The sequence below is a fragment of the Gossypium hirsutum genome, chromosome D12, assembly GCF_007990345.1.
Source record: "Gossypium hirsutum isolate 1008001.06 chromosome D12, Gossypium_hirsutum_v2.1, whole genome shotgun sequence".
Classification (NCBI taxonomy): domain Eukaryota; kingdom Viridiplantae; phylum Streptophyta; class Magnoliopsida; order Malvales; family Malvaceae; genus Gossypium; species Gossypium hirsutum.
Genome location: NC_053448.1, coordinates 52,730,490 through 52,740,132, shown reverse-complemented (window position 1 = coordinate 52,740,132; position 9,643 = coordinate 52,730,490).

Sequence of the window (9,643 nt, the reverse complement as noted above, 5' to 3'; positions counted from 1 at the left end):
ATCGGGTATAGGGGTGTTAAATTAAAAGTCTAACCTTATCAGCACTAGGCTGCCAATCAGATGTTGATCCAATTGCAACTGGGCAACAACTAGTTCAGGATCTTTATCATTATTAGACTCAACTCTTGAATCTGTATCAATAATAAAATGTTTACCCTTTTTCCACTTATAAGAATACTTCAATTTTGGTACTTGAGGCTTAGTAACTTCATTATTCAATTATTATCCTTCTTTTACTTAAACAAAATTTTATAGATGAGTAAAGGGTAAGGTAATGCATGCTTGGTATTCTTGGTTTCTACATACTTAACAATTTTATTAAAGATTATTTAACCATGATCAAAAGGAAAGAATGAAATTATCTTTTATAGTGACACTGCTATCCTTTTGTAAAGCACCATGCTTTACTTGTTAGGGAGCTTGTTTCTAGTAACAATGGCCTACAAGGCTACTACCTGGGCTTAAGATTAGAAGTCTTGAAATCTTTCCCTTCAGGCTAGGTGTATCGAACTTCGTTAATGAGTTAGAAAGTAAGAAAATCATCTTCAACAGTGAAGTCTCCGTCGTCCACACCATGGCAACGAAGAAAATTGTTGATTACTACAAGACTACTTGTGAAAAAAATCTCTTAACATATGCTTGCATGTAATGTTCATTGTTTTAATATTTTATCAATTTCAAAAGGTTGACATATAATCTAATACAAAATTCTTCACAAAAGGCTTGACATAGGAAACAAAGAGGAATAATTCATTTTGTTCAAGAAAGGCATCAAAACCATTCTCATAGAAGCCACTTTGTGGATATTTCTCTTGACTATGAAACCTTTTTCTTCCATGACCTTCATCTTTTTAGCACATGTAGGAATAAATAACTTAAAATTCTTTTGTTTTGGTTCAGGTCTTGCAACTTCAATAACCTTTCTTAAATTTTTATTAACTCTTACTATAACAACCTGAAATTCAGTGGTACTGAAAAATGCAGTTTCAAAATCCCATTTCTGTAAATATTAAATATGAATATTTACAAAGCTAATATAAAAATATACTAAATATTGGTTAAGTAATTTTGTCGAATTTATAGTTAATTAAGGTCTAGGGACTAAATTGTAAAAGTCAAATCGCGATAGGTTTTTAATTGGTCAAAGGTTTAGGGACCTAAATAGTAATTAACCAAATGAACAATATGGTAAATAAACTATTTTATATCATAAGATAGTGGATGATGATGTTGTTTTCCACTAATAAAGTTAATGATAAATAAAGTAAACTAATTAAAAATTAAGTTAATTAATTAATGTTAATTAAGGTTTAATCAAGGTATAAAAGCATAAATTAGTGGAAAAATATACAATCTTCTTCATTTGCTTTCTTCTTGTCATCCATGGAAGGGAAAAACTTGATGAATTTGTAAAACATTCGGTCATCATTTGGTAAGCAAATTCAAAGTCTTTTTCTTGTAATTTTTATGGTTTTGGAGTCATGGAGAGCTTGATTTGGCTAACCCGTGTACAAATTTGTGAAACTGTTAAAGTTTTAGAAAATTATCATTGATGGTTTCTTGAAGAATTAAGCTTAAAATTTATAGATTTTAAGCTTGGAATATAAAAAGGACTAGATTGCAAAGTTAATTTAACTTATTTGTTACATTAGGGACCAAATTGAAAAAAATGTTAGAAATATATGAAATTGGATTTTAATTCGAAGCTAGGAATAAAAAATTATGCTTATCCCAAGTTTTCAAGTTTAGGGACTAAATTGAATAAATTGTAAAATAAGAGGAGAATCAAAAAATAGAATTTTATAAGATCATACATATCATGACATAATATGAAAATGTTTGATATTTATTGGTTATATAAAATAATTGTATAGATCAAGATTTGGATCAAACTGGAGCGAATATGGGAAAAGCTAAGGTTGTCAAGCTTAGGGTTTTAAGTTCTTCTCATCCCAACTAGTTGATCCGCTAAGAATCCCTACGTAGAAGTTAATTACTCCAACGTCCACTCGTTAATCTCCCATAAAAGAATTAGTTCCTAATGGATCTAATAAACATCATAAACTTGATTGAAAAGATGAACATAAACAATAAATCAAGAATAGAGTTTAAGAATAATCTTGATATATATTGATAATTGTGTGAACAAAAATCCATGAAGAGTTGATGAATCCACAACTCGAGTTCCATAACGAATGAAAATAAAAACTAACATAGAATTACAACTGAAAATAAACTAAAGAGAACTGAAAAGTAAAACTAAATGAAGTCGTAAACTAAAACTTGAATAAAAATAGTTTATGAAGTGTTTAGAGTTGTCTATTTATAGGCTTAGGGTTGGTCATTGTCTATTGACCTAATTTGACTGACGTTTTTGCCTTAAAGTTTTTTTTGTGGCCCAAAATGTCACTGGCTTATTATTTCACCTCATCACATCAATGTCGCAAAACTGATGGCAGTTTACAATCTGAGGTTGGATTGTAAGGTTGTGTCGTGACACACTCTATCTATGTCACGACATTAAAGGCAGTTTTCTCATTTTGAGTGCTCTGCTCACTATGTTACAACATTGACACTTCGTATTGCAACATTGCAACATCAAATTTGAAAATGTGATGAAATAGACTTGGTAATTTAATTGAAATGTCATTGAATGGATTTAATTGTAATTGATGCATTTTATTGATTGATAATAGAAGAAGGGTAATTGTATTGAATCATGTGAAGTTGGTATGATTTTCTGATTTGTTGATTGAATATGTCATTGTGGTAAGTATATGAAAGTAATGTAAATTGGTATGCCTAGTTTTCATGTAGTGTCTAATGATCATGGATAGTACTATATGCCTGGTTTTGAGTGCCATGATCTAGCAAAAAATATGCCAAACTAAGGTTTTCTTTTATGCTCAAATAAGATCAAGGTAAGTATAGTATTTTCCAGTGAACTTACTAAGCATTCGAAATGCTTATTCTAGTTGTTTCTTTCCCTTGTAGATTGCAGCCTTATGAAACTTGCTGAGCTAAATCAATGCGAATTACACACATGATCAAAATATGGTAGAATTTATGTTATATGTTTCCAAGTTTTGTGGCATATATATAGGGTACCTTTGTGTGTTAATGGTCTTTTGGGGATAGTTGGTTATATGGGAATTGTGACATGGTTAATCTTGAGTAGTATGATTTTCTTATGACTTAGAAATGTATGGCATGGATCATGTTACATGCTAGTATGGGTGATGATATAAACTTATATGTTTTGGCATGTGAAAGGTTAACAAGCTGAAGTGATAAGTTGATGTATGATTGAAAATGGTATAAATGGTTTTCATATTTGAGACTTATGTTAAATGTATGGTTGTTTTGTACATTCAAGATCATATGTGTCCTTGATGCTCAAAATAAATGGATTTGCATGAGTTGATCTAAGTTAAGCACGATTGATATAGTTAGGTAAGTAAATGGTGTGATTGGATTGTATGTTATGTTAAATGGTTAAATTCAAAGTGTTACAAGCTTTGTTTTGGTATGTTTTGTTAGGTTTCGGTATAGGTGAATTGACAATTGGATGGAAACATGTGAATAGGTACCAAAATGTGTTAAGTTGCCAAAAACAGGGGCAATGTCGCAACCATGAGTTCCCGATGTCACAACTTAGGCTAATAGTGAGTGGCGTTCTAACGTGGAGGTGTTTGTCATCGTGACGTAACTCACTGACTTGCGTAGTTGGGATGTGAGAATTATGAAGTCGCAACGTCAACTCGAAGTTTTAAAAACTTTACAAATTGGTCCTAATTCAATCTCGGATTAGCAAAAGAGCTTTTATAAGCTTGTGTGGGACCCAAAAATGAATATGTTGCATAGTATGACTGTGAATTTGTACTTATTTGTAGTTACTCCGGTAACGAATGTACCATCCTACAACTCGGACATGACGATCGGGTTGGACGAGGGGTGTTACACCTATGACCTTTATCTTCTTATTCTTTTATTTGGAGTGTAACTGTAGCGCTCCAAAATTTTTAATTTCGTTATTGTGAAAATATGACACAATTATCTGTCAACTTTAGTGGTTATATGTTCTGGGCGTCTTTGGGAGGTCCCAAGTTCAAGCTTTCGCTTGGGAAAATTTTGGTATTTTGAATGAATTAGGCCTTACTCTTGTTTAGTAGGCTTTTATTTGATTGTTGGATAAATTACATTAGAATGGGCCAGCTGGTGGAGGTCTTGTGTTCGAATCCCTATGCAGGCAAGGGTATTATTTTTTGCTCAGATTTCGGGATAAAGTTGTGTAATAGGGGGATCTGAGTAGTGGGTGTGTAGTGAGAATTAGGGGAGAAGATTAAGGGATTTTGGTGGTTATGGGGATTTTTTTTATTTTTTCCCATAACCAAATTTTGTTTCTCTTTTCTAAAAAAAATTCTGCCGTCTATTCTTCTCCCTCTCCTCTTGCCGAAATTCTCTGAGTTTTCCCATCTTTCTCTTCTTTTTCTTCTTCTTGATTTTTCTCTAATTTATTTATTTTCTTTTGTTTAGGGTTTTAGGGTTTAAGGTTTAAGGTTTAAGGTTATTGTTGGGTTTCTTTTCGTTCTTGGTTGTCAATTCGCTTGTAAATCTGTTAAATTGATGTTGAGTATCTTGATTATAGGCTTTGGAGTGCTCGGGGACTGTTTTAGCATAAAAAAACCATGTGTGTACCCGAAATGCAAAAAAAGGGATTCAGTGAAAAGCTAAAATTGCTTGCTGTTTGGACAGCAGCAGTAGGCTAACTTTGAAAAATCGTCATAAATTGTGGATATCAAATTAGAGGATGAAAAAAATATTGAATTCATTCTTATTGAGTCTAGTCTCTCATAGAAGAAACAGTGTAAGTAATGGAATTTTAAATCGTGAGGTATAATAAACTTTGTGAGACAAGGTCAGATTGAATTCGGATTCCCTTGTTCAGACTTTGGAAAATCATCAAAATTGGAGAAAAATAATTAGGGGTTAAAATTTACAAGTTTAAATTATTAATGAGTCTATTTTCAATAGAAACAAACGGAAACATCATCTAAATTTTGTACTAAGAGATAATTAATTTTTAGCAAAGAAGGGATGAAGTTGTCAAACAGCAGAACAGGGGTAAGTTTGAAGATTTTACTCTACTTATTGGTTAAACTAAAAATTTTGAAAATTTTATGTAGAAAGGTATTTCAGTCTAGTTTTAAAGACATCAAGCGGATCTTAATTTGGAATTCTGTAGCTCAAGATATAAATTATTAAGTAATAGTGACTCAAGTAGACAGCTTTGAATGAACATATAAGTACATAGTGAAAACTTATATGAATAATTAACTAGCACGAGTTACATTAAAAATTGATCATGTTGGGCAGAGCGGGCCACATATGCGTGTGAGCCCATTCTTTTAAAAAGTTCTGTAAGGTTGCACGGGTCGCCCAAGTCGATTGTGGACCTACTGTAGGGTCGGTAAGCTATACTTAGACCCCTATATCTGAATGTATGTACTATTAATTGCATAATGGCATGACATATTTTGTATGTTGCATTGCATCGGGGTGGGTTGATGATATTTGGAAGAAGTGTCTGAAAGGCTATTAAGCCTGTTATCTGGCAGCTCAGCTGCAACCTTCTGATTATGTGCCGCATTTCAGTACAGCATGGTGTGTAGGGATGGGTGGATTGATTTGATCCACACATGGTGTGTAGGGCTGGACAAATATTGTGTGTAGAGGCTGGTGGGTAGGATTCTAATTTACTGTATCTGCATTCTGTATCTGATATGGGCCAAGGCCCTAATGTATTTTTGAGATTGTATCTGAATTGGCTAAGGTCCAAACTGATTCTGTGATGGGCACGGGCCCCAGACTGTACCTAACTGAATTCTATTGATTATCTGTATGCATGTTTTCTATGGGGATTACACACTGAGTTTGCAAAAACTCACTTTTTCTCTGTTTAATTTGTACTAGTAATCTCTAGACTTGACGAGTCGGTGCAACGGAGGACTCGACAGTTGCCACACGTAAATTTTATATTGTTTTCCTTTAATGCCTAGAATTTATTACTTATTTGGGGTTTTTGATGTATCTTTTGGACTATGGACTGGTTGGCTTTAAAATTCGTAAATAGAAACGATTTTCCCTAAATTAATTGATTACAAAAGCTTCCGCTAAGAGACAAGTTTTAAAGCAAATCAACTAGTATTTTTTCGAATTAAATAAAAGCTAACTTACTGTAACGATTTTTAAGCTCGAAAATATTGTCTTCAAATCCCTTTCCATGTGACATCGCCAGATTCGACTATAACGTCTAGGCTGGGTCTGGGGTGTTACAGTAACAGCCCAGTTTTAGCTAAATCAGAATAGTGGTTTCAAAACCACAAATCCAAAGTCGTAAAATTATTTTAATATTATTTTTGGTGTTTACAATATGTGAATTAATATGTGTGAAAGTTTCGTATGAAAATTTTATCGTTTGTGTGCTCAATGTGCTAAAAGGATTTAATCGCGTAAAATGCAAAAGTGACTTGCTAATTATTAAAGTGCTATATTTCTATGGCTTTTATTATGTGGGGACCTTAGGTTGTAATTTAGCCATTGAACATTAGCATGAACAATAATGGACTTAAATTATATGATTTTTATGTTTATTTATAAAGGTTAAAAAGGTAAAATGTCTTTTATAATATATTAAATAAAATAAAACATTAAAGAAACACATGCATTTTCATCTTTATTTGCCGAAACTTGAAGAAGAAAAAAAGCCATTTTTGTTGTTTTAGGTTCGGCACTTTGAAGCTTTAAATTAGGTATGTTTTTGTTTCAGTTTTTAATAATTTCTACGTTTTTGTGATCGTTGCAATGTGTTTTCTTAAGCCCATGTCTCAATTTCAGAATTTGATAATGATTTTGAGTTGTGCCATTGATGATTTTGTGAGTTTAATGATGTTAATTGATGAATTATGAAAGCTTGGTATGAGATTAATATGTTTTGTGTTTGGATTTTTGATGAATTTGAGTATTTTGGGCTAAAATGTGAAAATGAGAAATAGAGGGGTTAAAATGTGAAATAAAGGAAATATATGGGCATATATGAAGTGTATAAACATTCGGCCTAGCATGTGTAAAATGAAATTATGTGTATTTTGTAATTTTGTGAATTAGGAACTTAAATGTCAAAATGTGAAAATGTAAGGGCAAATTTGTAAAATGCCCTAAATATGAGTATGTGGATTAAATTGAAAGTTTTGGTGAATAAAAGAGTTAAATTTGTATTAATTTAGATCAAGAAAAGAGGAAAATAAAATTGGATCGGGGGAAATCAAAAGCTGTCGAATAGTCGTTCTGGTCCGTTCATCTCCATACAAGGTAAGTTAATAAGTAAATAAATGTTGTTAAATTCGATTGTATATGTATTATATGTGCCGAATTGAATTATAATAAATATATGTGTATATGCTGAAATGAATTAAGCATTGGAGAACTAGTTACGAGCTTAAATTGATCGAATTATGATGTCCGAAAGCCTCGTACGAACCATTAGAATAGTGTAGGATATATATGTCATGACATAGGATTTCAATATGAGTTATTGTGTAAGACCACATCTGGGACGTTGACGTTGATTTGAGATTTACGTATAAGACAATGTCTGGGACATCGACATCGTATACAATTTCGTGTAAGACTCTGTCTAAGACAGTGGCATCGATATTTGATTACATGTAAGACCACGCCTGGGACGTTGGTATTGTATGAGCTTCCGAGCTATCGGAGTATCTTTATTGATTCCGAACGGTTCAACGGGCAATATCGAGAAATGAATGATTATGTGAAAGTACATCTGATTCAGGTACGTACAAAGTATATATGATATTCGAAAATGAAAGGTGAGCATATTTCCAATGATGATATGTGAAATACATGACATTGAATGAAATGTATGTATACAAATGAATTTTATGATACATATGCTAGTGTATGAAAAGTGAAAGTAAGTAAAGTACTTAATGTGATCATATAAATTTACGAGTATGATGAATGTACATGTGGTTGAGATTTGTTAATTTCGACCTATTTAAATTAAATTATGGATATCTTTGAGATAATTTATTTGCTTATGGCTTACTAAGCTTTCCAAGCTTACTTTGTGTGTTTATCCGTTATTTGGTAGATTTTGAAAGCTATCTCCGAGCTTGCGGATCGTCTAGAATCATCGTCAAACTATCGACTATCACTCGGTACTTTTGAAGTTTGAAACTATGAACATATGACATGTATAGGCTGGTTTTTTTTCATATGTTTGATTTTGAAATTTGTATATAGATAGCTATGCGAAAATGGCTTGATTATAATGTTAAAGCTTGTGTGTATGTGGCTATGACTTAAACTTATTTTGGAAGTATGTTCCTTGGTATATATGTTTGTGATGTTTGGTTATATGATTCGGCAATGAGAAATGGTAAGTATGATGTATAATCGGCTTAATAATTAGCTCATTTTGGAAGTATGAAATGTTGAGTAATTTGGGTGGTGGATGATTCTATAATTTGGCTTAGTAATGAGGTAATATGATGAATATGTATTTGATTGTATGTTGGATATATAGGTTTGGTTGCTAAATGGTAAGTAATGAATATGTTTTATGATTGTTTTGGTTGATTGTTTTGGTACAGATCCAAATGGTAAATGACGATTATGATTTAGGTATATTTTGGTTAGCTTTTAATGGATAGTTAAAAGTGTCAAGTTGATGTTAATATTAATATAGGTATGCGTACATTTGTGGTTGTAAATTCGGTTACGATATTTGGTTCATTTTGATAAACATATGATCTTGTAATGGTGTGATCGAATCAATGATTAGTTAATAGGATGAAATATGAAGTTAGGTATACTAATATATATATATACGAATTAGGTGTACATTGGAATATTATTTGTGTTCAAATGTTAAATGTGGCTTTTGTTTTTAGGGTGAAATGCGCACTATATATGTATGTATCAATAGTATGTTCGGCCATGTTGTAATGTTACTAAAGTCGCATATGTGATTGCATAATAATTAATGTAATATGGGTCGATGGTTTTATTATGTTCTTATACAGAAGTTATGAAATGATATGTTTAATATTCAACTAATGAAATAGATATAGTGACATATATTAGATGTATGAAATGTAATGATATATGCTGGGATATGTTTTAAGTATACAAATACCATTAATATTAGAGTCATGTGGTTCAAACATTTATATGTATTAAGTACATGTAACTTGGCTTTGTTGCACGTTAGTTAATTCGAATATGTGGTTATATAGATGATATTAATATGGTTGAAATTTGAAGCATAGTTTGTATATGTATTATAAGTAATAAAGCATGATCAATTTTATCTGGTTATGTGTTCCATATGTGCAAATTTAACTAATATGATTTAATGGATGATTGCTATTGAATTTAGAAGTTATATTGTATAGAAGTTGATAAAACTTTATGTATGAAAAATGATAAATGATTATGTGGAACTGTGTTTTGTTCGGTAATGCCTCGTAACCCTATTCTGACGATGAAAACGGATTAGAGGTGTTACAGAGAGCACTTAATCTTTCGATCTATGCTTAGTTGCTTGTAGTGCCAA